Genomic DNA, 27,802 nt, shown 5'->3' with positions numbered 1-27,802 from the left:
GTAAATATCAGCTGAGGGGAGCGCAGCTGCTCAGCACAGCGCAGCATGGCATTGCTCTGGTGGCTTTATGCCTCATTGGACTCTAATGTAGCGTGGTGTGCAGCAACACAGATCAGGCAGAGGTAGAGAACTTCAGAAACGTCCGATCTTCAGTCTTAAGTCAGTGTTAATGAGGGCTACAAAAGGACTGTCTTAGCTTGTGCTGTCTGTGCATGGTTCCTCCCAGTTTGGTATTACAGAACCAAACCCTGACAAGAGGAAAGTTGATCATCTATGTTGGATTTCTCAGCCTGAGATAAGACGGGAGGAAGCAAGATGAGATAGGAATACTAAATTAGTAAAGACAGGAACATTGATTTAGGAACTGTTCATCTGTAATGGATGTTTTTTCCTTACATCAGGTCCTAACCCGAATTACCATGGTAAACTAAAAAATAACCCTGTCCACATTAGTACCTGCAGGTGCGGCAATCATGATATAAATAGTGAAAGGGCACTGTCAGCTGGATTGACCTTAAATAACAAATGGTACATCATAATGTATGTACATTTACAAGCAAGCAGGGTGGACAAATGGTCAGACTCTCCTGTAACATACAGGTCACAAGATCACTCTATACAGCCTCCCATTTGTTGCCATTACAAGCCAAGCATTCACTCCCGGTTCAGTCTGTGCTCATCCGCTGTAAATCACTATAATGAGAGTGTTTGCAGAACGTCCAGTACAAATGCAAATAGAGTGATGTGTCATGATCCAACAATATGCAGAGTCATTATAACATTGTGCTTGAGCGATGAGGTTGTAAACAACATATGGGTTCCCAAGGGTGGCATCTTTACTTTAGAGATAATTTGTCAGGAGATGCGGCGTAGGACCTTGGGGAGACAGAAAAACAGTGTTCCTGATAGTTCTGTCTTGTTCTTTTTCTTCTCCACACACACACACACCTGAGATCACCTGTGAGTGTGTTATTCTACTCCCAGCAGGGGCCTCAGGAGAGCTCCGGCAGGTGTAGCGTTACATGACTGACACGCTTTACCATTAGCCACAGCTCATTAGGGTAAACTGGTGCTTCTCTACTCACTAATCACTGTTTGGGAAGTTCTCCTCTTACTCTGCTGAGTTGTTAATACTTCACTGAAAGTTGAGCTGTGAGTGTTTTTGACTTGTGAAACTGTGATACGATGATATGTAATGTTTTCTTCACTGGAACCATCTCATTTTTAGCTGGACTTGAAATAGTGGGAGGAGATATATATCTATAACAGAAACTACATAATGGAAATACATAGAATAAGAGGAAATATCTCCAGTTAATCACATATTGCAATGTACTGTAGCCAATATGAAAAAATACTTATTGCAGAAAAATAAAACAGTGACATTAACGATACGTCACAGTGGTGGAATGTAAACTTAATCAAGTACTGTATTTCTGTACTTTTACTTTAGTATTTTCATTTCATGCTGCTCTACACTTTACATGTCACATTGTCTGCTACCTTTCAGATGCGAATATTGGACCTTTTACTACATTATAATTGTCTGCCAGCTGTACTGTATTTCAAATAAATATGTAGGGAAATAAAGTTTTAGTCCTTTCATGCTACACACATGACTATTTACAGATAAAAAAAATCAGAACATAATTGGATAAAATATAATGAAATAACACAAAACAATATGTACTGTTATTTCTATACATATATGTGTATATATACATACGTACATCCCAGCATGTATATCTATAGTGCATTGAATTTGCATCAGGTTAAATGTAGCAGCATCAACAAGATGGTGATGATAAAATAGTTGACAACCTCACATAAAAAGATTGTGTTAACACTGATGATGCTCTGTGCAAAAACACAGTCAACATGATGGACAATATTTCACAGAGTCCATCTCAAATAATCCATTATCTATATACATTATCTATATACTTTGAATACTGGTGCTGACAATACCTTTTTACTTTTTTCAGAACTTTTATTTGTGATGGGATTTTTTAAAATTGTGTATTGGTACTTAACCTTAGGTAAGGGATGTGAGAACTGAAGATCCTTGATCCAGAACGTAGCGGCCGAGATGGTCATACATCAAAACGCAACTGTAAACAGGCAATCAGAAGTCTGGATACTATTAGAATCGTGTATACAGAGATATGAATAACAAGGTTTCTCATGTTCCAGGTAAACACCATATTCGAAATAAGCTCAAAACCAGGATACTGGTGTGCATGTGAACACGCTCATTATATGCATCCCCAGGCACCTCTCCTATCAAATATCACAATTATACTCACAAAATTTATTCTAAATTGTTGTTTGGACTGCCAATATGTTAGAGAATGATCCCAGGGTGCAGTTAAACACTGCAGTTTGTTAAATTATATGCAAATTAATTCTAGTTGTGTGAGAAAAGTTTGTCACCCAGGACAGTCTAAACCTTTTTTTGGGGGGATTTTTTTTTTTTTGGCATAAAATGGGGAAAATATTGAGCTTTGTCACAATAGTAGATAACAACAGCTTTAGTGCAACAGTATCAGTGTTACATTACCCGTGTTTTCAAACCTAATCTGGAAATGAGAAAATGATTAAATGTAATCTCTTATATTTGGTCCTTCACAGTATATATATCACTGTCCTCTATGCAGTTCCAAAAATACTGACGGTGTTTGAATTTTGAATGTTTATTACAGAGTTTCATATATATAAATATAATATAACTGTCTGTTCTTTATTTTTGCACCATCCTGATGCCACCCTGCCAAGTGTTCCACTGTTTACTTGCTTTAATTCTTTATTTGTTGACATGTCTCTCTGCTGGTCTCTAAACTAAAACAAATCCTTGTCCATTTATTGCACTTGGCAAATGAAGTGATTCAGAGTCTGATTATGAGAGTGTCCGGACTTGGCTCGACGCTGCTTTCAATGCTTCCGAGAGATGGATGAGAGACGGAGCAACAGAGGAGGGAGAAAGTGTTAGAGACAGAATGATAGATGGACCAGGCACGGAGGAGGCATGTTCAGTGGACACAAGCCAAGATTTCTGTCGGAGGGGCGAAGCCCAACAGGGAGAGCTTTCTCACATCCTCCCCTGGAGAGTCTGAGCCCCTCCCCTCCACTCCACTGTGTACGTCCCACCCAAATTCCCCCCATCCCTCATATTCCCTCTCTTTCCTTCTCTTTTTATAGCTCTCTCCTCCCCTGATATTCCTCCCCTCTTCCCTTCCTTCTCGCTGCTCTTCTACCCTCTTTCCTGCACTCTTCACGGAGGTGATGACAGAACTTCCCTGGCACGTGTTGCACAGATGAACCTCCAGAGCCTCTAGACACACACCAACACATGTTGAATGGATTAATTCAACCTGACCATACCCACCTGGGCTGAGGAGACGCTGATGGGACAAATTGTGAAGTCTGCAGCCAGACTACATGTCTGACAGCGCAGGATTCCTGACTGCATCGCTATGAAATACCATTTTCCCTGTACAATGTATAGCAACATGCCAATATGCTAATGCTTTAGCTCTTAATAAGCAGCCCTGTAACTAAATGTGTATGGAGGCGCTGGTGATTTTGTTACCTTTCCTGTTGTCTCCCCCTGCTTCAAATCTTTATGCTGAGTTAGGCTAACTGGCTGCTGAATATTTAGTGTGCAGTCATGAGAGTTATCAATTCTCTCTCCTAACTCTCAGCAACAAATAAAATAAGAATATCTCCCAAAATATCAAACCATTCATATAATTTATAGGCTTGATTTCCCTCAGACCCCCCACCTTCAAAACCCTCCCTATGAATATATAAATCTCTGCATAAAAACTAGAAAAAGACAAATTTTGGAAATACAAAAGGCTGAATGATCACTCAGGGATCTATTAGCATTCACAAAACACCATATCAGCCTGCTGTATGAGGACAAAAGCACGTCTGATGACCCGTGTTGCTTCCTCGGATTCAAAGCTCCATCTGCTTTTCTGCCAAGCGTGGTCAGAGTCGAAATTCGCTTTAAACTTCAAGTTTGAAGCAGTTAATTATGCAAGCTGATGTTTAAACATCTGTTTTGGAGCTTTTTTCAACCTTCTCTGATTTTATGATTAATGGATCTTGGAGGGTAAGTGTCCCCTTGTGTTAATATGATTGTGCGGATGAGAGAAAAAGTACTCTTTGAATATTTTTCTTCATTATCTGGATTATGTCTTGTAACCGTGCCCTGGCTGGCGGTGGACACAGACCAACTCTGAGAATAAGAGGTTCAAATCATTGAGCTCTAAACAGCACAGAGCCACTGGAGAGCCCTGGACTGTTATTACGTTCGCTGTCATCAAGCAACTGAAATCTACAATGCAAATATTTTTAAAAAGATTTGGAACAGACGACAGTTTCTGGAGTAATTTAAACTAGTGAACAACAGACATAATGCAGAAAGAGATGCATCAAACTAAATCACCGAACCCCAAACTTTACATATTAAATCAATATGATTTGGTGCAGAGTTCTGTGAAATTGCCAGACACGTTTGTTGTTGCCAGAAAGTGTTTTGTTTCTTCTCAAAGAAAATAATGACCGCATTATCTGGCCAAAATCTGCACTTGCTTTCTCTGCCGAGCCTGTGGGAGCCTGGTTTTCTGCTGGACAAGGCTGTGAGCATTAGTTAAGAGCATACAGTACATGTTTCAGAGGGTGTAGTTTGATGATAGGAAGGCATAAAACACAGCATTGCATCATCACCATATATATCACAACCTATGAGGGCTGGATCTCTGATTACACCCCGTGTATATACATTCTGTGCATATATATCATCTGAAACATAACACAGCTACGGGTTTTTGTGAATGTATGTGGGCAAGACGTCTCGTTCGTACATCAGAGAGACTGTCCATGTGTGCAACATGTGTTTCTCATTGCGTTTCATTTGCCTATCTGAGCCAGGTTCTCACCTCTAAAGCCTCTGGGTTTATGTGCAAACAGAGATATGAGACAGGTTTGAAAAATAGGTTGCTCTAAAGTTACAGATGCAAAGAGGAGAACGGCAAGGCTTCTGACCACATACATGACTGAATGAATGACAGGGAACAGGGGTGTTGGAGGAGTGCACATTATTTTTTGACCACCCACTGCAGTTTTTTAGTGGAAGAGTTCAACATTTTGGGAAATACACTTGTGCTTTTTTAAAGGGATGAGTACGTTTCATGTTCAAGAATGTACTTCTACTCTTTACTTGAGAACATTTTGAGCCAGTAATCTGCTGAGTACAGTGTTTTTATGCTTTTACCGAAGCTACACATTTTGGTTTTATGGGAGTTACAGCTAAGGTAGCCCCCTGTGAATTTCCAAAAATGTAACATCTAGCGGACAGGGATGAACAAAGAGTTCAAGCTATTACAAACCTGTTGGTTCCAAAATGGACCCAAATAAAGCAAAGTCTGCAGCTCCTGTGATACATCATTGATGGACAAACTGATAATACTGTTGCCAAGTGGAAGCCAAATAGTTTGAAACAGCAGTTTGGGATTGAACACTTCATCAGCAAGAGAAAGACACACAATCCCCTGGGACACCTCAGTTAGGGAACCTTCAAAGAGTTTTCAACTAAAGTATTTTCCTAATATTTTATCTGTCTTTGACGCGCTGCGGTCTGGGGACTGTAGGGAGGGTTTGACGTACTTGGCTGCAGTTGTAACAACGGCAGGAAAATTCATTTCTGGACTGTCAAAGACATTTGTTCTCCCTGGCCTCCCAAGGCGAGAGTGCAATCCGAGGTCTTTCTTCTCCTTTCCTTTTCTTTCCTTTCCTTTCCTTTGGTTCCTCCGTGCTCCCTCACTGTCTTTCACCCTCCCTCTGATCTCCACTCTTGCCCTTTGCTGACATATCTCCTGGATTTTGTGTGTGTGTGTGTTTGTATGACATTCCTCACTATGGTCCAGGAGCTCCGTGCTGTCACACACTTCCTCCCTGAGGCCAAAACCCCGAGGAAAGGGAGGAAGAAGAAGAGGAGGGAGGCTGGCTCGCTACTTGAAAATACTTTTGAAAAATGCACAAAAGGTGCACAGGTAGATGAAACTTGCTCATGTGTACAGTATACACATAAAACGCAACAAGAACCTCCGCTGAGTACGAGCAGTTGATGAATGTTGGTGATGTGATATCATGCACAGTTGACAGGTTACTTCCTTTATTAGACTGAAACATACCAGTGAGGCCCCCCTCTGTCATCCTATATGCTATATGTGGAGCGTATGTGTGTGTGTGTGTGTGTGTGTGTGTGTGTGTGTGTGTGTGTGTGTGTGTGTGTGTGTGTGTGTGTGTGTGTGTTTTAAACTTGCCTAAATGCCTGATGTTGTTTGCTTTCCAGCTCGCCTCAGTAAGCACTGAGTCAAAAGGCTCATTTGTTTAACCCCCCCTCATGAACTCACACAGAATCCAGTGTGTACTTTTAGGAGCTCCTTCTCATAAACTGTGTTGAAACAAATAAATGATGCAACTGGCACAGAAGTCAGTTTGCATTTTAATGAGTAATCATCTCACTACTCATAGCTCACATACCACACATATCTGTGATCCACCTAAAGTTTTCCTAATAATAAATTTATTGAATATATTGTTAAAAACAGATTCAGTTGACAATGCTACCATATTTTCACCTTGCCCTTTCACTATCTGCTTGGTAAATGGTAACTTCACAAATGCAACATGGGATGTACAGACTGTACCTTTAAAATACACTAGACACTGCATCCTTTTTAAAAACACTCCTTTGTTTTACTGCCCTAAAGAGTTGATCATATATTGGGGTCTTTGGGTCAGCCAAGGCTTAAAGATTAGACAATGTCATATAGGAGAGGTTTAGCATTAACTCAGAGGGTGAGGTAATCACTTTAAGATGTACAGACAGAGAAGCAGAGGAGTGGTCCTATGTATGGTCACAGATTTGGTCCATGCAACATCAAACATATTAATAGTACTGTCAGCGTAAAGACTAAATTGGGAAAATTGTAAATTCTGAAATACATAAGGATGGAAGGACAATAATCTATACATGTTTCAATCTATGTGGATTTCTTGAGTCATTATTTGTATCTTTGGTGTAATAGAAGTTGAGTTACTCTGATAAAAAATGTATTTTCTGTAACTCATATTTAAAGTTAATTTACTGACCCTTGTTTAACCAGTACAGGTCTTTAGACCGCAGTGAAAACAAAGACAACAGGCTGAAGGAACTCTTGAAAAGTAGTTCCTGGGACTGAAAGTTTAGCTACTTTGGGTGGAAATGCAGTTTTAGACAATACCAACACTGTTGATGAAGGTCAGTAACAACAACTGGAAGTTGGTGCTCCTGTGACCCACCATGAAGATCCGAACCCTAAACCTTGAGTTACAGGACAACCAACTCTGCTGCTGAGTTTGGGATTTCACTGTCTTACAGTTCAGCCCTGAGGGGAAAGCTCCACTCCAGAGACTCTGTCAGGTGTTACATTGCGGATGTGGATGAGATTTCTTTGTAGCCCAAAATAATCATTCACAAAATTTGCCTCAAAAGACAAAGTGTCCAGCAGCTAAGATCTTTAGAACCTTGATTAACACCCCCCTAAAAGAACTTTAGCCTGCATTCATGTGGTGTCAGAATAATCAGAAAAATGAGATCACCCCTTGGAAAATTCACATGAATGCCCGCTTAAGTTGGGAAAACAACTTGGAAAGTCAAGTTGCTGAGTTGTTGTCTATTTATTACTATTATATATGCAGGAAAATGGCGGATAAGAGTAAATATTTGGTTGATAACTTTTTATCAGCTCATGTATTGCATGTCATTTTTTTGCTTATATATAATTTGTAACATGATATTAGATTGAAACTGTTGGTTGTTGTCCACACAGAGTTATTTATTAGCATTAACCCTAAAAACAAGTCAGGTAAAGCAATATTTTAGATGTTTAGGGAAATGTACTGATGCAGCATCCATGCTGTTTCCACATTACAACTTAAAAGCTCATGGAGACCCCGAAGTCAGAACAACCACCACCCAGATATGAAATTATGGACACAACCATGACAGACCAATCCGAAGCCGACGTTTAACAGCAAACTCAAAAGTGCTCATGTATAAACCAATGATATAATCAGTTATTCGCATTAAAATACAGACATATTTGACAGTGTCCACCCCATCCACTACTTTTCTTAAGGGCGACCAGTAAGTTCTTTATGTAGGTCAAGTGCTGATCTTTTGGCGAGGCAGTGACTGACATGTCCAGTAATTGTGCTATGGAGTGGGGACGCAACAGGAAGCCGCAGGCAGCGATGTGACGACTTCCATCCACTCAAACTGAGCTTAACGACCACCCAACCTAATATGGTCAAAGACTCAAGAGTTAAACAGCCTGACTCTGAGGGCTTCAAGTGTCTGACAAAGTGCTCAGGTATGCCAGCTATGGTAGCTGAACTGCTGGAGGTCCTGCACAGGTTGGAGGTAGCACGCCGGATGTCCTCAGTGTCCTGAGCCTAATTAGGGCAGTTTGAGAGGTATTGCCATAGGAGTTGTGTGCGTCTGTGTGTGTGTGTGTGTGTGTGTGTGTGTGTGCGTGTGGAGGGACTACATGCGCCTTGAGCAACGAACAGCACATCAACTTAATGGGATTAACATTTAACCAGTGCACTCACTGGCTGTCACACACCTGTCTAAAAAAACACCACACCAGTGAGTCAGGAAACTGTATGTGTGTGTGTGTGTGTGTCCCTGTAGGGGGGCACCGACTGTTGATTTACTTCATTCAACAATTACCACTCACAGGTGGCAGGAATTCCAGAAATGAGGAAAGTTTGTGTTCCACTCGGAGCCCTTCCTCTCATAAAAATACCTGAATTAGTTGAATTAGTTGGCTAAGCCTCTCTTGTGTCATACCACATCTCACCCTCGAAGGTCCACTTGTCATTCTGAGTTATTTATTCCTCTTTAAAATTAAATTAATAAAAAACTTTTGTTGTGCACCCAGGTAAGGATGAGGTGCCATGCTGACTTTAGGCAGCAATATTTTTTTTCAAATGTTAGTTTATTTTAAAGTTTTACATTTGTTGAAATTATTAATTTTGCAAAGAGTTAGATAGGAGATTGCGAACACTCATATCTGGACAGTAGGCTACCGTCAACTAGCTTAGCTTAGCCCTGAGAGTGGAAACAGGGGGAACCATAAAACCACATGTCGTTTTTATGCGAGTGTTCAACAGTAACCATGGTCCGATGGCACATAGTTACAAAAAAATACTCTGGTCACCAAATATTCCGTGTAGGTCACTTCTTGTGGCCACTGGGTTTTATCCTCATACAGCGAGCATTCACCAATGCAACGCTGAAGAATTAAAAGCTTCATTTAAGCATAGAGGCTGTACTATGTGTAGCCCTGGTTGTGTCTGTGATTGTCTTGCAGTAAAGACAATGCTTAAAAATATTGTATTATATCCCTGGTATCCTTTCATTTTGGTATGACACAAAAAAAGATGTTAGTTATTGAGCTTTAGTGATTCTGATAGGCAGATTTTGATACTTCTAGTTAGCTGTTTCCCCTGTGTGGAGTCTTTTGCTAATTTAACCTGTTGTTTGCAGATCAACTACCTAATGTGTCCTCGTACTGGTTCACAGAGTGAACACAGCAAGAATCAAATTACTAAAAGACAATTGGAAACACAAGATGCACATTTCACTCTAAATGGGGATGCATTCCATTAAATTTGCCAATTGAGAGTGACCACATGCAGCTCCATTAGTGAAGCCCACATAACTCTTTTTTTTTCCATGTGTTTAAAGGGACAATTGAATCCATGATTTACTGTGACTATTAGAAACACAAAAATCCTTTCTTCATTCCAGAAAAAAAGTTTCCTCCCAACAATAACAGCCCATGTACGCATGTACGGTCAGAACAGAATTTGAAAAATGGCTGACAGCGTCATGCAGCCACTGAGGAAGCTTCCAGTAAGTAACCAAACCCTCCCTGACTTTCAGTAAACTGACGCTTCTGATGACAGCCCAGTGATAACAGTGCACCCCCCACAACAGAGATGACACATGCAGATAGACTAATGACAGGGGAGAAAGACAACATAAATTACAGGTAGATAAGTTTGATGAGTGACAGTGGCTCACATGCATTTACTACATCACATCCAGAATAAAAATGCAAAGAAAAATTCTTTTGCCTTCATCTCCGGGAGAAAAAAGCTTTGCCCTGAGTTTATTTTTAGTGAGACAGTCAGAGATGATTCAGACAACATTCCTGTTCACTGTCTCCTCCAGATGATGTTTTGGGGACGACCGGACCATTACGAAACACAGCCCAGATTCCCACAGCCTGATTGACAGTTTTCCTTTAGGCCAAATCTGGAACCACTTACCTCATTCTCACAAAGGGAGCTGGAGGTTTTGGAGCTGGGTTATACGGGGTCACAGAAAGAAGGGGCCTGGTGGGTCACGACCAGGAAAGAAAACCGATTTTTTGTTGTGCATATTGCTTGACTCAGAAGTAACGATGTCAAGATACCAGAAATTTAGTTGTAACCACCAACGCCCATGAAATTTCACGATTCTCACTACCCAAAGTCTTTCGGATGGCCCTTCTTATCCCTGTGGTTGTGTGCGTCCTTAAAATAACAGAAGCGGTGCAGGTTTGTTAGCAGCTCTGCTTGCTGGCATTCAAGCAGTTACCTTGCATTTAGAAATCTCCAGACGATTGGTATCTAATATCTGGATTCACAGCACTGGTTGTTATCTTATTTGTCTGATATAATTTCACAGGGGTTAAATGTCACTTTTATGCAGAAATTCATCAGTCAATTTAATGACACAGTGTGTGGTCATCCACTGTTTTTAATGACCTGATATCACCTTTCAGACCAGTATTGTAATCAAATTCCACATTTTTTAGTTTCACTTTCACAGCTGTCAGACATATGATACTGAAGTTCACATTTCCACATTTCTCAATTAGACAAAAAAACCTGGGATGACTAACCAGGCCACTGCATGACAGATGAGCCCCCTGTAGCTCAGGTAAGATGCCTTTTACTGTCTCCAACAACCAGATATGCTGATAGGGAGATAACCTCCTTATGCAGCAGTTTGCCATTCATTGAGCATGACATCCAAGCTGCTGTCACAAAGTGCGCAGTCCCACATCAATCTGGATTGTTTTCAAAGCAGTGTTCCATAAAGAAAAGGGGAGAGGGGCAGAAAGGACAGAGATAAAAGCCGGGGATCAGAGATGTACAACGTGCTGCGCCTGCCTCTGACACTTTCATCAACCGTGCTGTGTTTCCACGCACCAGAAGGTGACAGGGGCAGGATTTACTGACCCAGAGGCCCCTTTTGTGCTCTCCACGCTGCACTGATCCTCAGCTTCCTCTCTGGCTCCATGTGTAGGCCTATAGGCTTACCTTTTATACCCTTCTCCCGCTCTCTGTGTCTGCTGTAAATAGGCTTAATGTTACAGATGTCTGTGTGCGAGCACAAAGAGCCGAGGCGAAGCACAGAGGACGGCTCTATTCTGCGTGGAGGCGAGGAGAACAGGTGGAAAGAGAGCAATCGGGACACAGAAGATGATCGGATTTCCCGTTAAAAAGTTCAACAGCTTCGTGTGTGTTTTAAGTGTGTAGATGTGGATGTATGTGCATGTGATGTGGCACACAACAGGTGAATTGAGCATTGAGAATAGCCGCTCAGAGTTTTTTCATTACCTTGTTCTATCTTTTTTGCACCCTGTTGCAGCACAAATTCAATATTTGCTTATATCTCTTGCTGGTGTCCTAACAGCCATACCACTGTTTTTTTTTCAGTGTACAAAAAAGTTTGCAGATATACACTCAATCTGAATTTGAACAACACTCAATAAGCATTTGGGAACTGAGAACACGGATTGTTTGAGTTTTGAGAGCTAAATTCTCTCCTATTCTTGCTTGATATGAGACTTCAGATGCTCCAGGGGTCTCCGTTGTCATTTTTGGCTCTTCATAATGCCCCACACATTTTCAATGAGAGACAGGTCTGGACCACAGGCAGGCCAGTCCAGTACCCAAACACTTTTACAACACTATTGTAACACATGCAAAATGTGTCTTTTGTTGTCCTGTCTCGGCTTTTTTTGGAACATGTTGCAGGTATCAGATTCAGAATGAGTGTATGTTTACAAAAATAATAAAGCCTGTCAGTTTAAACATTAAATATCTTGTTGTTGAAGGATTTGAAAATCATTGCATTCAGTTTTTTTTTTTTTTTCTTCACCTCTAACGTTTTGGAATAGAGGTTTTTCTGATTTTTTTTCTGCTGCTCTCCCTCTGGATAAGCGTACAGTTAAAAGACTAAAATGTGAACTTTAAGTTGTAAATCAAACTGTCAGATGTTGTCAGAGCAGCAGCCGGCAGGGTGAACGAGGGCGTCCACGGGTCCCTCTCTGTGTGGGCTGACTGACTGGCTGGCAGGGACAATAAGCCATACTGTTTGACCTGCCCCGCCTGTCCCGCTGCCAGGTTCATGGACATTCAAACGTCTCTCTTCACTCCCCTGACTCCACAGCTGAGACTGAAACTTCAATCCAAACGCTCCGCTGCACAAATCAGGATCTGCTGCCTTCTGAAACTCTTTAAATCTTGATGTTTATCCATCTCTGTGTCCAGGGGAGTTGTCTTTTTGACAATCGTGACCTAAAATAAGTCACGAGTACGGTTTTGAACCACCTATTTTTAATTAAACTCTGACTGTGCCCTCATAATAGGTCATGTGCTTGCTTTTGATTGGCTCCTCTCATGACCATGGTCAGTTTTTTCATTAAAAACATCTTATGATACCACAGCGGGTTACATTTTGGTATCATGCTGTAAATGCTGAGTTCCAGTTCATTTAGTTAATACTTTAACTGAAGCTCCTGTGGGTTTATTGTTGATCTAAATCAATAGTTCTCAGTCTTTTCCTGTTACACCCATCTTTTTCCACCAGCATAGCTTAAGAAACAAGCTAATTTCTTATTATCAGTATTACTACCCATGCTCATTGAACCCAGTGAACAGAATTTACAGAAATTAAACAACAATGAAAGTGTAGAAGTAAATGAAAGCAAAAGTATGACTGGCTTGAATCTGACACATCTACAGTAAGAATGCAACATATGGTGGTGAGTGCCACCATTTTCCTCAAGAAGCTGAGCAGACATCATAAACAATGCCTTGAGGAAACCATCTCACAATTCATGGGAAAAATGTTAAACATAAGTGTTACAGTTCAGGAAGGCTGTGTTAAGTTGTGTTAAATTGCCTTTTGGTATGTTGCTTTTACTCGATTTTATGTTTAGGCCACCCAAATTGTACTTTGGCCACCAGATTCAGGGGCTTGGTGGCCCATTGGGTCAGTGCTTAAAAATATTAGCATCTATCCCTGTTATCTATTGCACATCCAACCAGAACTGTCTCTGTGTTCCTCTGGGTGAACAGCCAATAATGTTTAAAGATACTGATTTCAGAGTTTTCACAGCAAAGTTTTTGTAGCAGTAAAACATGAAATTACTTTAGGGTCATTGGTGATTAAACTAAACTCTTTTCAACAGTGAGAGAAGGAAAACCCTGTTATTTAACCTTAATCAGTCCGGATAAGGACTGAGCACGACCTTGCCTAACCTTCATACAGACACACACTCCTGCCTGAGCTCTCCCGACCTGATAACTTTAGTGCATTTAAAAAATTAGCGTGGCTGTGAATCGGTTGCAGTTTGATTAGGTTAAGGCAACAAAACTACTTAGTTAGGTTTAAGAAAAGATTGTGGTTTGGGTTAAACTAGGGTAAGCAATATAAGTTTCATTGTATATGTGATTGAAGATTGAAGCAACTGGGCTGGCTGCCCAGTGCAACCACCTCCTACTGTGTTCTGACCACCAGAGCAATGGGTGGTTTAGCATCCTGTTGTTGATGGAGATAAAAACCGTTCTGTTACTCACTTTCCAAGAAAAACAGCTGGTGAACTTCCAGCACTTGCTCACTTGTATATTGATTAACGGCCCGCTGACTTTGCAAACAAAGGAAGCCAATTTGGATTATTGAAATAGTGGACACACATGGTTTCATATATCAGGCAGGGCGTGGTGTGACATACTGTGCAGTACATAACACCTCCACACATCATGACGAACTGTCAGTTTTGAGTTTCAGGAGGCTGCTGAGTTGCGTGCATGGAGCATGAGAGCATACACTATGACATGCATGCCATAGACAGGAAGGGAAACTTGCATGTTTACTAACCACGTTCATGACAAGGACCAGTAGGATTTAGTGGCGTCTAGCAGTGAGCTCACCCTTCCAGGCATGTAGGAGAAACAACAGTGGTCACATGCTTGTGAATATTATATTCCATTTCTGCCATATTCTGCCAATACATTCCCCCTGAATATTACATACTGGACCTTTAATCAATCTGATGTAATCATCTGTTCAATCAAGTACTCAAACCCAAAGGACATTTTATTACATAATTGCTGCTTTATTCCTATGGGCACTTGTCTCCATGGTAGTCACTAATTAGTTTACAATGACCTTATCATACTTTATGGTATTTTAACACATATATTGTAATGGGAACCTATGAAAAATAGACCATTAGGACTTGATTACGCTTCTAAATATACAGTACTGTGCACAAGGTTTAGGCAGGTGTGAAGAAATGTTATACCAAACAGGTGCTAATGATCATCAATCTTCATATGTAGGTTGAAACACAGTTATTAACTGAAACAGACACAGCTTTGTAGGAGGCTTAAAACTGGGTGAGGAACAAGACATAAGGTGGTTATACTGCATTAGCAAGGTCTCTCCCAGGCAAAGATTTCAAAGCACACTGGGGTTTCAAGACGTGCTGTTCAAGCTCTTTTGAAGAAGCACAAAGGAACGGGCAACACTGAGGACCACAGATGCAGCGGTTGGCCAAGGAAACTTAGTGCAGCAGATGAAAGACACATTATGCTTACTTCCCTTCCAAATCGGAAGATGTCCGGCAGTGCCATCGGCTCGGAAGTAGCAGAAACCAGTGGGACCCAGGTACACCTATCTACTGTCTGGAGAAGTTTGGCCAGAAGAGGCCAAGCGACTCAACCATGCACGAAAGCAGAGGAACTGGGATGCAGAAAAATGGCAGCAGGTGCCCTACACTCATGAGTCAAAATTTAAAACATTTGCATGAAGCAATTTGTTCACCGAAGGACTGGAGACCATTACAATAATGAGTGTCTGCAGGCAATAGTAAAGCATGGTGTGGGTTCCACACAGGTTTGTGGCTGCATTTATGCAAATTGAGCTGGAAATTTGTCCTCAATGCTGAGAAATACAGGCAGATATATATCCATCATGCAGTACCATCGGGTCCCAAATTTATTCTACAGTAGGACAGCGAGCCCAAACATACAGCCAATGTCATTAGGGAACTATCTTCAGCGTTAAGAAGAACAAGGAGTCCTGGAAGTGATGGTATGACCCCCCACAGATCCCTGATCTCAACATCATGGAGTCTGTATTTGCATTTTGCAAACTGATACCAATAAACAATTACATTTTATATTTTTGAACGCATTCTTACTCTACAGCATTTCTTCACACCTGCCTAAAACTTTTGCACAGTGCTGCATATCCACAAAGTCATGGATGTGTACAGTGTGTTTGTCTGCCTGTAACTGAGCAGGAGAGGTAGGCGTGTATGTGTGGAGGAGGAGGGGGAGGAGGAGGGGGAGGAAGAGGGGGTCGTGTTTAAACCAATAGGCGCAGAGCAGCACTAATGTCATTCCTCGACGCTTTAACTTGGTGCCAGAGCTGCGCAGCGCTCAACCCTGGTGAACGTCCTTATCTCATCGTCTCTGTCCACGATCATGCACTGAAAGACTCCATCCATCGAGGTGATTCAGGACTCGAAACTGCGCTAAGTTGTGTTTGTTTGGATGCAGTCAGCCCGGATGCCTCCAGAGTCGTGATTTTATCCTGATAAACGGAATATTCAAACCCGAACCCCGGACCAAGTTGTTGCTTCTGAGAGGTGAGTGTCACGTTTTTGGCTCAGAACTATTTTCTGACTTTCAGAATGTTTCAACTATACAGTTTAAGTGCTCACATTGTAGAGTTTTAAAGTAGATTTGTGCAGGCCAAGTCTAGAGAGGCTTGTTTTTGCCTTCATCTGTTGGAGATCATCGTGCAGCAACGAGGTTAAGAGATGGAATTGATTTGTTTCATGACCAGACACAGCAAAGCCAGAGGGAAAAGAGTTAGCTGAGGCTCTGTGAGACATTTCCCCTGAAGGAGAAGAGAAAAAAGTGAAACTGAGGGGGATTTTTTACGCACTGGAAAGTGCGTGTGTGTGCGTAAAGACGCAGTTAATGGAAGGGTTGCATTTGGGTTTCCAGATGTGTGAACTCAGCTGTTGCTTGTCACTCAGGTGGTCTGTCTCTCTCTCTCTCAATCTGTCTGCTCAGTCTTTTCATGCAGCTCTTGATCTCCTCACAATCACATCAGTGTGGACAGACCACAGCCCAGATCCACTGAAAAACATCACAAAGTGAAGCCACATCAATTCAGCCACACAGAACAACTGACCCAGAAGAAGGCATTTTCTCATGTTCAATCATAATTCAGACTGAAATCCACTTTTAAAACAATCTTTGAAGTGTTAGCCTTCAATCAAATTGTTTTAAGCTTATGTGAGTGTGATTCTCTCCATATAATTCACAGATTTGCTCTGAAACTGACTTTTGTTTCATCTTGCATAAATGTGGTTAAAGAGCAAAAAGAAAAATGTTTAAACACTGAAAATAAGCCCTGTAGTGGCTCTCAAGATGGACTTGTAAGTGCTGTGTTTGTATTGAGGCCAGTGGTGGCACCTAGTGGTGGAAGAAATTTGTAAAGATGCTGCAGTGAGAGCAGCAGCAGCAGGCTTTTGGATCTTCTGAGTCTTTAAACTTGGAGAAACCTTTATTTACTGTATGTGACTGGTAGATTAAATTTTAAAATAATTCACCTTTGAAGTAGGGGAGACTGGGGACAGTTGCAACACCATCTGGATCTCTCACAATTACAAAGAGACTATTTGGACAAACCAAATCTTACATCTGTCTCCTAATTACCCATACCATTGAAATGACATATGACATACTGTTTGAAATATTTATTGAAAGGTATAAGTAGGATAAACTCAACCCTGGGGACAGTTGCAACATATTAAAAATACATTAATTTTCAGTAATGCTATTCTGTCTCTATATATGTCAACATAAGACACGAAAAAATAGAACAATTTGCAATGCAACAAACTTTTTGAACATGATGAACTAACCTTTTATGTGCCCCCCAATGACTTAAATATGGTTGTGTGGCTGTCTTGAGTTCACTGGGGACAACATGCTGAGGAGGAAGACCTGCTGCAACCATCCCCTGTTGCAGCTATCCCCGGTGTACCCTACACTGTCAGTGTTGTGGAGGCTTGGTCACTGCATTCTAATGACAAACTGCTGTGTAGTTAGCTGATCCAGGATGAGAGCAGCCGAAGATCAGGTGACTGAGGTGTGTTCCCCCTCTGTGGGAGGCCAGTCAGCCAGACTATGCTGCACTTTGCTGGGGGTATACACTCTGCAATGCTAAGCCTTTGTTAATGAGTATGTATCTGTGTGTGTGCGTGTGTGTGTCCTGGTCTGTGTGTGGCACTGGGCGCCAGTGCTCATGGACCTGCATGTCTGTTACTTTGTATGCTTGTGTGCATGCATGCGTGTGTGTATGAGAGAGAGAGAGAGAGAGAGAGAGAGAGAGAGAGAGAGAGAGAGAGAGAGAGAGAGAGAGAGACACAGATAGGTGTTTGGAAGCAGGAGTTAAGCTGCTGTTAATTGGTCAGCCATTTGAACCACATGGGAGATTCAAGTCAGGCAGTAGCTGAAATGATCGGTATGCTTGGCTCGATTACTGCCTGCTATGGGACATAAAATTGATTTTATGCTGTTCATGGATGCTGAGGAGGGTCTTTTGTCTCTCTGGTTTACATGGCTATAGTAACTTGTGCGCAGCAGTAGAATTAGTTTAAAGAAATTGTTCAACATGTTCGGAAATACACCTATTTGTTTTTGCATGTCTGTACGTTAATTGTAGCTAAAGCCAGCAGCTGGTTTGCTTAACTTAAACATGTGAGATCTGCTCTGCTCAATGGTTATAAAGTTCACAAATGAACATGTTATATCCTGTTCATTTAATCTACACAAATCTGGAGTTTTGTCTACAACAACCAGACATCCCAGTTTGTCCAGGATTGTCCCAGTTTCCAGTTGGGTGTCCCATGTCCAGATAAATGTCTATAAACCACTAAGATGTCCCAGTTTTCAACATTCATAACTAAATTGTCTTGTCCTTTTTAGCTCTCACACAGGAGTTTATGATGTTCCGTCCAACTCATTATTACCTAACCCAAAATAAAAACATGATGACATGTCTGCATTCAACACTTTTTATCTTTTTATCTGTATGTGTGTCAATCAATCAATTTTTTATTGTCAAGGCTGTTGCTAGCCAGAGTCACAGGCTATTATGCTGATAGAAGCTGTGTACTAATGGTTGGCTTACATGGAAGAGAAAGTTGAGAAATATTCGGACATATAACCAACCATAGAACCACTAAATGTGGTTTTTACCCTACGTTTTCTTTACAAATTAGATGAACAAGATATAACTTGTTAGTAAGTGAGCTTTAGAGGCATTGGTTGACTGGTATTTTGATGTTTTTGGACAGAGCCAGACTAGCTGTTTCCCCCCTGACTCCAATTTTTGTGCTAAGCTATGCTAACTGCTGGTTGTAGCTTTATATTTAGCATACAGTCTTTTCACCTTACTCTTTTTAAAAAAGTGAATAAGAGTGATTCCCAAAAGTCAACTCAGTAAGAGGTGTTTGTAGGCAGATTTTGTTGCATTTGAACAGGGCCAGGCTAGCTAGTTCTCCCCTGTGTTTTTGTGCTAAAATACACTAACTGCTGGCTGTAACTTCATATTTAGCATACAGACATGAGAGTACTATCAATCTTTTCATCTTACTCTCCAAAAGAAAGCACACAAGAGTATTTCCCCAAAGTCACCTCAATAAGAAGGATTAGCAGGCAGATTTTGTTGCGTTTGGACGGGACCAGGCTAGCTGTTTCCCCGCCCGACTCCAGCTTTGGTGCTAAGCTACACTAACTGTTGCCTGTAGCTTCATATTTAGCTTACAGACATGAGATTGCTATCAATCTTTTCATCTGACTCTCCAAAAGAAAGCAAATAAGAGTATTTCCCAGATGTCAACTCAATTAGAGGAATTTGTGTCCTTAGCGGTGAAGTTCGTTGGAAGGTTTTAGCGAACTTAACAAAAAAACAAAGAGAGCCAGGGTGAAAAGGTTGATTTTGTTTAAACATGTCAAAGTGAGGAGCGGAGGAAGATGTTCGAGCTGAGGAGGATGTGAATCAGAGGGGAGGATGTGAAGCACTTCTTGACGAGATGACCTTTGAGGTTTGAAGAAAAGACAGAGGATGACTGGACGTGTCACGTCATACAATTATGAGCCGAGCTTTGGCAGGAGAAGTGGACAGATTATGAACGCATCCTTGACTTTTTGTTGCATTGCTTTTTCGAGGCCCCCGTTATTTTTTTGTTTTTTTCATGGACGATTTCTACATTGACAGACTCATCTTTCAGAGCAGAGAGTCTTCATCCTACAGACTTGTCTCATATGCAACCCAGATTTTCATCCTCCAGTGAGGTTTGAGTGCCAGAGAGGAAATCCAGCCTGGAGATTTTTTTGATATTGTTGGACACTCTCCTGGAAAACCTTTTTGCTCTGCGACCAAGGGTGTTCTGGATTTAGAGCCATTGGCTCCTCGGTTAAAACACCTCATCTGATCACAGCAGTAAAACTATTTGAAGAGCTCAAGATGTGCCGTGTTTCACCTTTTTTTGTTTGAAGCCGAAGAGATTTAATCCAAAAGAGGATTGTCGCCATTTAAAACGACATGGAGACAAATTCTGCAATTTTTGAGTGCTTAGTAATGAACATAGTGTTTAGAGCAGTTCCTCACATTTGCAGTGCGTAGTATTAAAAACACAAACTAATAGTGTATACATTTTGGATGTTTTGCTGCTGGTGGAATCTGGTTCAGGGGGGTTATGCAGCATTCACAGATTTCTTCTGTCCCAGTGTTTGACTTGGAGAGCAGATTGGCATTAGATTAAATAAATGGAACCAATAAGAAACATAAACATGAATGTGAAGTGTGTGTGTGTTTGCATGTGTGTATCTGTAAAAAAAAAAAAAAAAAGAGAGAGAGAGAGAGAGAGACCTCCATCTATTAGCAAGTCAACACTGTCCTGTCTGTGCGCCTCCGTCAGGCCGATACCTCAGACCAACATGTGTACACACAGGCAAGTTTGTGCTGTCATACGGGAATTAATCGAGTGTGGGGTTGTGTAAATCATTCCAAACCTCAGAAAACACACCCTCACACACTCACACGTATATATACACACACACACACACACAGGCTACGCTTGCCAAGCAGCTATCCCCTGTAGTCGTGTGTGAAGGGCCAATCAGTGAACAGGAGAAACAGAACAATGAAGAATGAAAAACAGACATTTCTCGGAAGAACTGAGATAAAAACAAGTCTCAAAGTAATATTCTGACTTTTGTGTGGGAACCACCCAGTTATACCAGTTATCAGCAGTGTTATCACTGGTGCAGTGGTTGATTAAGTACAAATAGCGCTGGGAACAACCTTGACTAAGCAAAAATGCAGAGCATTCCCTTGTCACAGCTTTTCAAACGTGAGGAATCACCACTTTGCTCTGTTTTGTGTAATTGTAATTGTATAATAATTGCTCTGAACAATTTTGATGGGCGTTTTTTCATATTTTATAAACTAAATTAAATAAGTGATCAGTTGAAATAATCATTAGCTGCAGCCTACCAGTCAACTAGTTGTTTCCAATTCACTTCATGTGAGTTTGGGGACATAGCTCAACTGGGACAGAAGGGACATTTTCACCCCAACTTCTAAAAAGCATGAAGCTGACCTACCCTCTAATGATAAACAGCATAAAGTAACATAAGATGTGGGACTAAACTCAACCTGTTTCCTACTTTTCTCAGCTCGTTGTAAAAGTTTATGTAGCAAAAGCTACACACACTGCAATCAAACTTTGTTCAGGTTCAGTCCTTGTCAGCTTGTTCTTGTTTGAAGGAAATATTACATGTAAATGGTGAAAGATAAGCTAATATTGTGTATTTATATTGGCCTACAGTAACCATAAACCATGGCTAGGCTGAGGAGGTGAAGGGTGCGGTGTGTAAGTGTGTGTGTGGGGGCAGGGACGGGAGTCCTTGATCTATGAGCACTAATCGTGATCCTTGTGCTCATTGAGTGGTTACAGACCAAACCCTGCAGGCCGCATTGGCTCCACAAGCCTGGTATTATGGTCAGCTTGTGGGGAGGAAAAGTAATCCAGGGCTTAGAAGAATATCAGACGCTGAGTAATGGACTTGGGAGGGAGTTGCACTCAACTCTGTGTTAAAACTTGCAGCGGAGCTGAAATAAAGTTGCCCGCAGCACTTGCCAAGTGATGCAAAACTGAGGTGTTGTTGAGAGTTCCTGACTCGTGCCTCCGAGTGAGAGTCGATTTGGCACCACCTTAATTACCTATACACACAGCTCTATTTGATGATGATTAAAGCCACTCACACACACAGATACACACACACACCTGCCCAGACACTGCCAGTCGCCAGTCGCAGTGGTTAAGGAGACATTAAAGGTGATGATTATTAGATGATAATAATTAAAAGGCTTTAAAGCTCAAGTAGAGGTAAACAGTATAGATAGAAGCACAGTCTCATATAGGAAGACAAGATTTCTGTGCCACAACCACGTAATTATTCCCAGTGAAATGACCACCCTGAGGCAGAACACAAATGATAGCTTTCAGTTTTGTTCTTGATTGGGAAAAACATAAAAGGTCTCCAAAACAGATCTTGGTGTGTTGGGTGCTACATTGCTCGTACAATACATTGCAGTTGTGATGTGAAAATCTCACCTCCCTGTATGTTTTACAGTTTGATGTTTGGTGATTTTATGTTTTGAGTTCAGCTGTGTTACAGAAACTTTATCTATCTCATGTCTGAAGTTAAGATAAGAAGAGTCTAAGATAGTATTTTCACCAGTTTGATATTATAGAAGCAAATTCTATCTTAACTTTATGAATCCTATCTTATTCTTCTTCATCCTTATCTCAGGTTAGGATATCCTAAATAGGCAATCCAACATCACTTATCAACTTTTATGTTTGTTGCCTAGCAACTGACCATACTTTTCTCATAGTGCTGAGTTAAACAGCTTAATAATTGTTTTTTATCATTAAACATACTGGAATGTATATTGAAATTAAAAACCGAGCAAAACTGTTCACTGTTAAGAACTGTTCATCTGTAAAATAACAAAATTACTAAACATTTAAGGGATCTGTTAGTTGACCTTTCTATAATATGGCCCCAGACGAAGGACCGTGCATTTCATAATGTCAAAAAATGCATTGCAGCAGAACCAAAAACAACCCTGCTGTTGTTAGTGAAAAGCTGACATTTTGGAGTTGCGTGGTTTTTATATATAACAATAATGTTGTGAGTCTGGTGAGTGTGATCAAAACATGGTTTTGTTCCATTAAGACAGTTAAAACTTGCAGCTGTTTGCATCATGCAAATGATATATTTTGAAAAATATGCTGAAATGCAAGTGACACCTACACTTTTTGGTATGAAAATAAATTATATTATGGATAATAGATGCAGGAAGCCATTATTTAGCCAGCCTTAGCTAAAATATCTGTTTCTGAAAGGCAATCAGAAACAACTTTTGTTTATAAATATTCCAAAATGGATATACAGGGAAACATTCAGGAAAACATGGCTTGGCTCCTGTCTACCCTCCTTAAATTAGTCTCATGTGGTCTCATGTGTTGGACAGTGTGTTCCTGAGGCTAAGACAAGCTCCTGAACTGAATGTCTCAACTCAGGACTAATCGGAGACAGTCTGCTCTGTTCTCCCCCTCCCTCTCCCTGTCTACTACTTCACCTCTGTTCCAATGTGCATGAAGCCTCAGATGACACAAGATGATCTCATGAATGCAACTCTGTTCTTTCCATGAACTAATCATCACCAACACACTTCAATAAACAGAAGCAGATGAAGTCGAGAAGAATTTTGACAAATTTAAGTTGCACAATGTCATGACGATATCTCTGTGACGAAACGTTTAGTTTACATTCATATAAACCCTCAGCTGTTGGGTGGTCGTCTGTCTCTGCAGATGACATGCCCTATCTGTCACTGTATCTCCATGTTGCCTAACGCCATCCCAGAGGAACACCAGCCTTTTAATTCACCCAGAGGGGAAATGGCTCCATCCAATCTGATGCTACTAGTCAGAGTCAGGAAATGCCCTGTTGTGATAAACAGTCTGTAAACGAGGGTGGGGAAAATTACAGGATTTTCACCAAATTCGCCAAAAGCCGCACATATGCTTTTGCTCCAGCACTTGCAGGAGTCCTGCTTTGAGTTTGAAATGCACATTACAGCTGCTACAAATAATATTTTCATACGGACAACTGATCAAATGACACTGTAAGATGAAATTGTCAGGAGAAAGTGTGACAAACCAATAGAAGAGAATTGTCACTCAATTCTGTTGTTTCTCTGTACTGCAGTTTTGCGTCTTTCAGTTCATTGTTTTGGTTTTCTGGTCCGCAACTTACTTTGGTTCAGTCTCACAGCTCTCATAGCTGTTTTCAACCACAGCAGGCAATAAAGAACCTCTAAAAACTGACTGTATGCCAGTTAGCGAAAGGGATGGACAACAAGAATGAATCCAAATGAGAATGCTCATCGATTCCTACACAAATTTCACTCTGGCTAGTTTCAAATTAAACTGTGTACTGCAAACACCTGCCATATATCGACCTGGCTTTCTGTCTACACCTATTGACATGGGAGTTGAATGTATGCATGTCTTCCCACCTCTTAATGCACTGGTCTTATTAAATTGTGAATCCTGCATTGTTTCTCTTTCCTAACCTACTCAGCTGTTGCTAAGTTGCTTAATTAGCAGGTGCAAATTGTGTGACTCTTGTAACAGTCACCTCAATTTAGCAAATGTTATCCTACAAAACGCTTTCCAAAGATAGGATCCTTCTCTATCATTACAATAAAGAAGCCAGAGTAAACCCCAAAATATTCAAGAAACCAGAGAAAAGACCAATGTCATTACAGTCAAGGAAGCTCTAAAAACTCACTGTGCACTAGTTAGCAACTAGCTTGAGAATATCGTGGAGCATTTAGCAGCTAACAAGCTAAATAATTTCCTCTGGAGGTGGAGTCCAAAAACAGAGCTAAAAGAAGAGTGAATAATGAATTTATGTTTGCCAGGTCATCAAAAACTCACCAAATACTGTAGATGCTTAAGTTATTCCATATTAACTGTATGTGTAAATAATTATTACTGTATACTAATATGTTTGACATATATTTAAAGGTGATCATATGTCAGTGTTGTGTTCCCACCCTTTTTCTATTATCACTAAGTGACCAAAAAACTGTTATAGCAGGTTTAAAAGACATTTGTTGGTACACAAACCATACCAGGCATTTCTAGATGGCACGTACCTCTCAAAGGGAGACCTGCACTTTTTAATAAGAGGTAAACTATCTTTTTATATAACCTGCCCCTCCATAAACAAGCCCCACAACTGCTGCTGTGCTCTGTTGCAAGTAATCAAGCAGCAGCGTATCCTTCAGCGAGGACAATTTCATCTCCCAGAGAGGGAGACTGTAACAGATATTCACCCATGGTGGTTAGCTGATGAAAGCTCGGGGTTTTCCAGGCGCTCGTCGCAAAACCAATACAAACAGTGATTTGACAGTTGTCTGGGTTGTGGCACTATGTGAGATTCATCTGCTCTTTTTTTTTTTTTGTCTGAGAAATGGAGCTTAAATTGCCACTTGCATTAATGAGGTAGTAAATAAATGTCTGTTGTGTTTACACTAATGACCTCGAAAACCAGACAGTAAACTGGGGGGCTAGGGTGTTCATTATCTCTAACCAGCCACCCATGAAATCCAACATGTGTGGGCTTGTTTATATGTGTATGTGCACATTTGCTCGTTTCCATATGTTTTTATTTATTCAGCACTTTACATATAGCTGCTAGAGTGTGTGACTGAGCGTGTGGGCATGTTCCCTTCAGAGAAAGCTCTCAAGAATCCTCCTCAGGGCCTTTTCAGACATCTGGTTGCGGATGGACAGCTTATATCTCCAAGTAATATGTCCAGTTAAGCCCCTGGGAGCTGCCGCTGCGCACATCACTACGACCCTCCTCCGGCTTTGCGTGGAACTTTGCTGAAACCCTATCGTTTGGTTCAGAGGGGTACAAATATGTTGTATATCCTTTTATACTACTTCCTCCCCGGTCCATCTCCCATCTGTTGCAGATTAGTCTTCAGTGTGTGTTTAGAGAGCTGAGCCTGTCGCCGAGCGGGACAGATAATAAACCCAGAAGGTTTTAGTCAGAACTGTCAGGTAGGTCTAAATTAACAGAGAGGCCAACTGAGGATATAGCTGGCTGAGGGGAAAGACAAGGGGGGTCAGGGGGAAGAGAGACAGACAGCGAGAGGGTAAGACAGGCTCCAAAATTACACAGCGAGCCCACCAAACGGTTTGTCTGTTTACCCATGAACCTCAGGCCCGCTAGTCGAGGGTCAGTGTGGAATGCCAACAGCGGCTGCCTGGCCAAATTCAACCACAGTCCCTGGGAGAGGAGGGGAGGCAAACACCCCGCAAAACGGGCCAGTCACGCCACTTTCCCTGTGATAGTGAGTTTATTTAAGCACGGAGCTCAAAGCAACTTTCATATAGCACATAGCCTCGATATCTGTCGCCCCTGTGGCATCCAAACCCGCCACCAAAATGTTGCCGTTGCCATGCTGAGCTAAGCTGATATCACTCAGCTGTTTTGTTATCTGTATCTATTCAAAATCTCTCGCTAGTCCCTTTTACACTGGACCAAAACCCCGCTAATGTCTGGCTTTTGTCTTCAATGCGAAAGGGTGCAATTGGCATTCACTCTCAGGTCAAATGACTATGCAGTAGTCACAGGTATTTATCGGCTCTATAAGCTCTGGTCATATAATTCTGGGTGTTGTTGCGCCAAAATGTTTCGCTTCGTGTTTTCCAAATCCAATGTGTTTGTTTCCACATGCTGAATATGTGTCCTTTATTCACTCTCCTTTCATCTCTGCTTTTGGTCTCCACCAACGTCTGAGAAGAACATCAGATAGTCGGCGCAGATAATGCACATCTAATTTTGGTGTAAAAACAGTATCTGTCTCTCAATCGCTGGCTCAGTAACCCATATAAAGCTAAACAAAAAGCACCTTGGGAATCTGCTATTGGAACTAAAGGCTATATGGTTTCACACACACGCCCTTCCCTGACACTATGCTGCCTTGAGAACTGTGCCAGCCCCCTCCATGTAGGCCAAACTGCAGCCGGCGTGTGACAAAGTGCCTGAAGCTGCAAACTTGGTCAAACCCGTCGTTCCCAGCTCTTGTTGTGTTTCCAATGGTAAATTATGGGAAAGTGAGGGTGCTGGTTGTGTAATACACAGCCGGTTTGTGTGTGTGTGTGTGTGTGTGTGTGTGTGTGCGTGTATACGTGTGTGTGAGTCTGTGTTTGTCTGTTCCGCTTGACTGATGTGCCATCCCTCCAGGGTCCTGTCATTAAGCCTCTGTGTACACAACCCCAATCCCTGGCCTACATCTATCTCCTATTCAAAATTCATGGGGGATTCATACACACACACACACACACACACACACACACACACACACACACACACACACACACACACACACACACACACACACACACACACACACACACACACAGCTTTCCCATATTAAATGTGATGCAACATTCCCGCTCATCTTGCATGATATGTCATCAGATGTTGCTATTTTTTACATTTGCTTCTCTCTTTTTTGTTTTTGTATGGATTTGTTTTTCATTCGCGTTGCTTCCGTCTAGTTTGAGTGGCACAGCTCATTAAAGGCCCTGACTTATCTGTGTGTTTTGGCTGAAACGTGTGACACGCTGTAAATCAGCCAGATGGATACACAGATTGATGGCAGGACTGCATGTAATGGCAAAAATGATGCTACATCATTCCTAGTTCAAAGAATCACGGAGGCCAGTAAAAATAAAAAACAAGTTTACTTCTGACGACTGTAGCTTTCACTTTTATTTTTCTGGCTTCTTATCTTCTGTTGTTGTCTGCCAGCCTTACATCTGCAGCCTAATAACAGTTTATCTGTGAGCGTCTGGAATATTTCACTATTTGTCTTCAGTTACAGTTTGAGGGGCTTACATCAGTTGCCCCAGACATGAACACGGTGCTTTTCATACCGTTGAACTGAAGCAAAACTGCAGTGACACGTACCTTTTTCCTGTCAACAAGAACAAGATGATCTGGTTCTTGACATTTTTCATTTTTATAATCAGCCCATCGCTCACCACTGCTCCAGCAGTTATAAATATCTGCCTGTTCTTTCTGCTCTGTAGAGGATCATCACTTCAAACACACACACACACACACACACACACACACACACACACACACACACACACACACACACACACACACACACACACACACTGCTTTCAGAGTTGCAGTTATA

At 41.4% G+C, this 27,802-nt stretch overlaps 1 protein-coding gene across 1 annotated transcript in view; it reads left to right on the top strand.

The window, feature by feature from the left end:
• Positions 1–15,825: 15,825 nt before the first annotated feature.
• prickle1b (prickle homolog 1b) overlaps positions 15,826–27,802 on the top strand; it is a 37,799-nt gene continuing 25,822 nt past the window's right edge. Inside the window, exon 1 of the mRNA XM_084711450.1 lies at positions 15,826–16,058. The gene's annotated coding sequence lies outside the window, so the exon portion shown is untranslated. The remainder of the gene's footprint in view (positions 16,059–27,802) is intronic.

The sequence above is a fragment of the Lutjanus erythropterus genome, chromosome 22, assembly GCF_056507025.1.
Source record: "Lutjanus erythropterus isolate fLutEry1 chromosome 22, fLutEry1.hap2, whole genome shotgun sequence".
NCBI classification, from domain to species: Eukaryota; Metazoa; Chordata; class Actinopteri; order Lutjaniformes; family Lutjanidae; genus Lutjanus; species Lutjanus erythropterus.
Note: the sequence above shows the minus strand (reverse complement) of the source record. Positions and strands in the feature narration are given on the sequence as shown.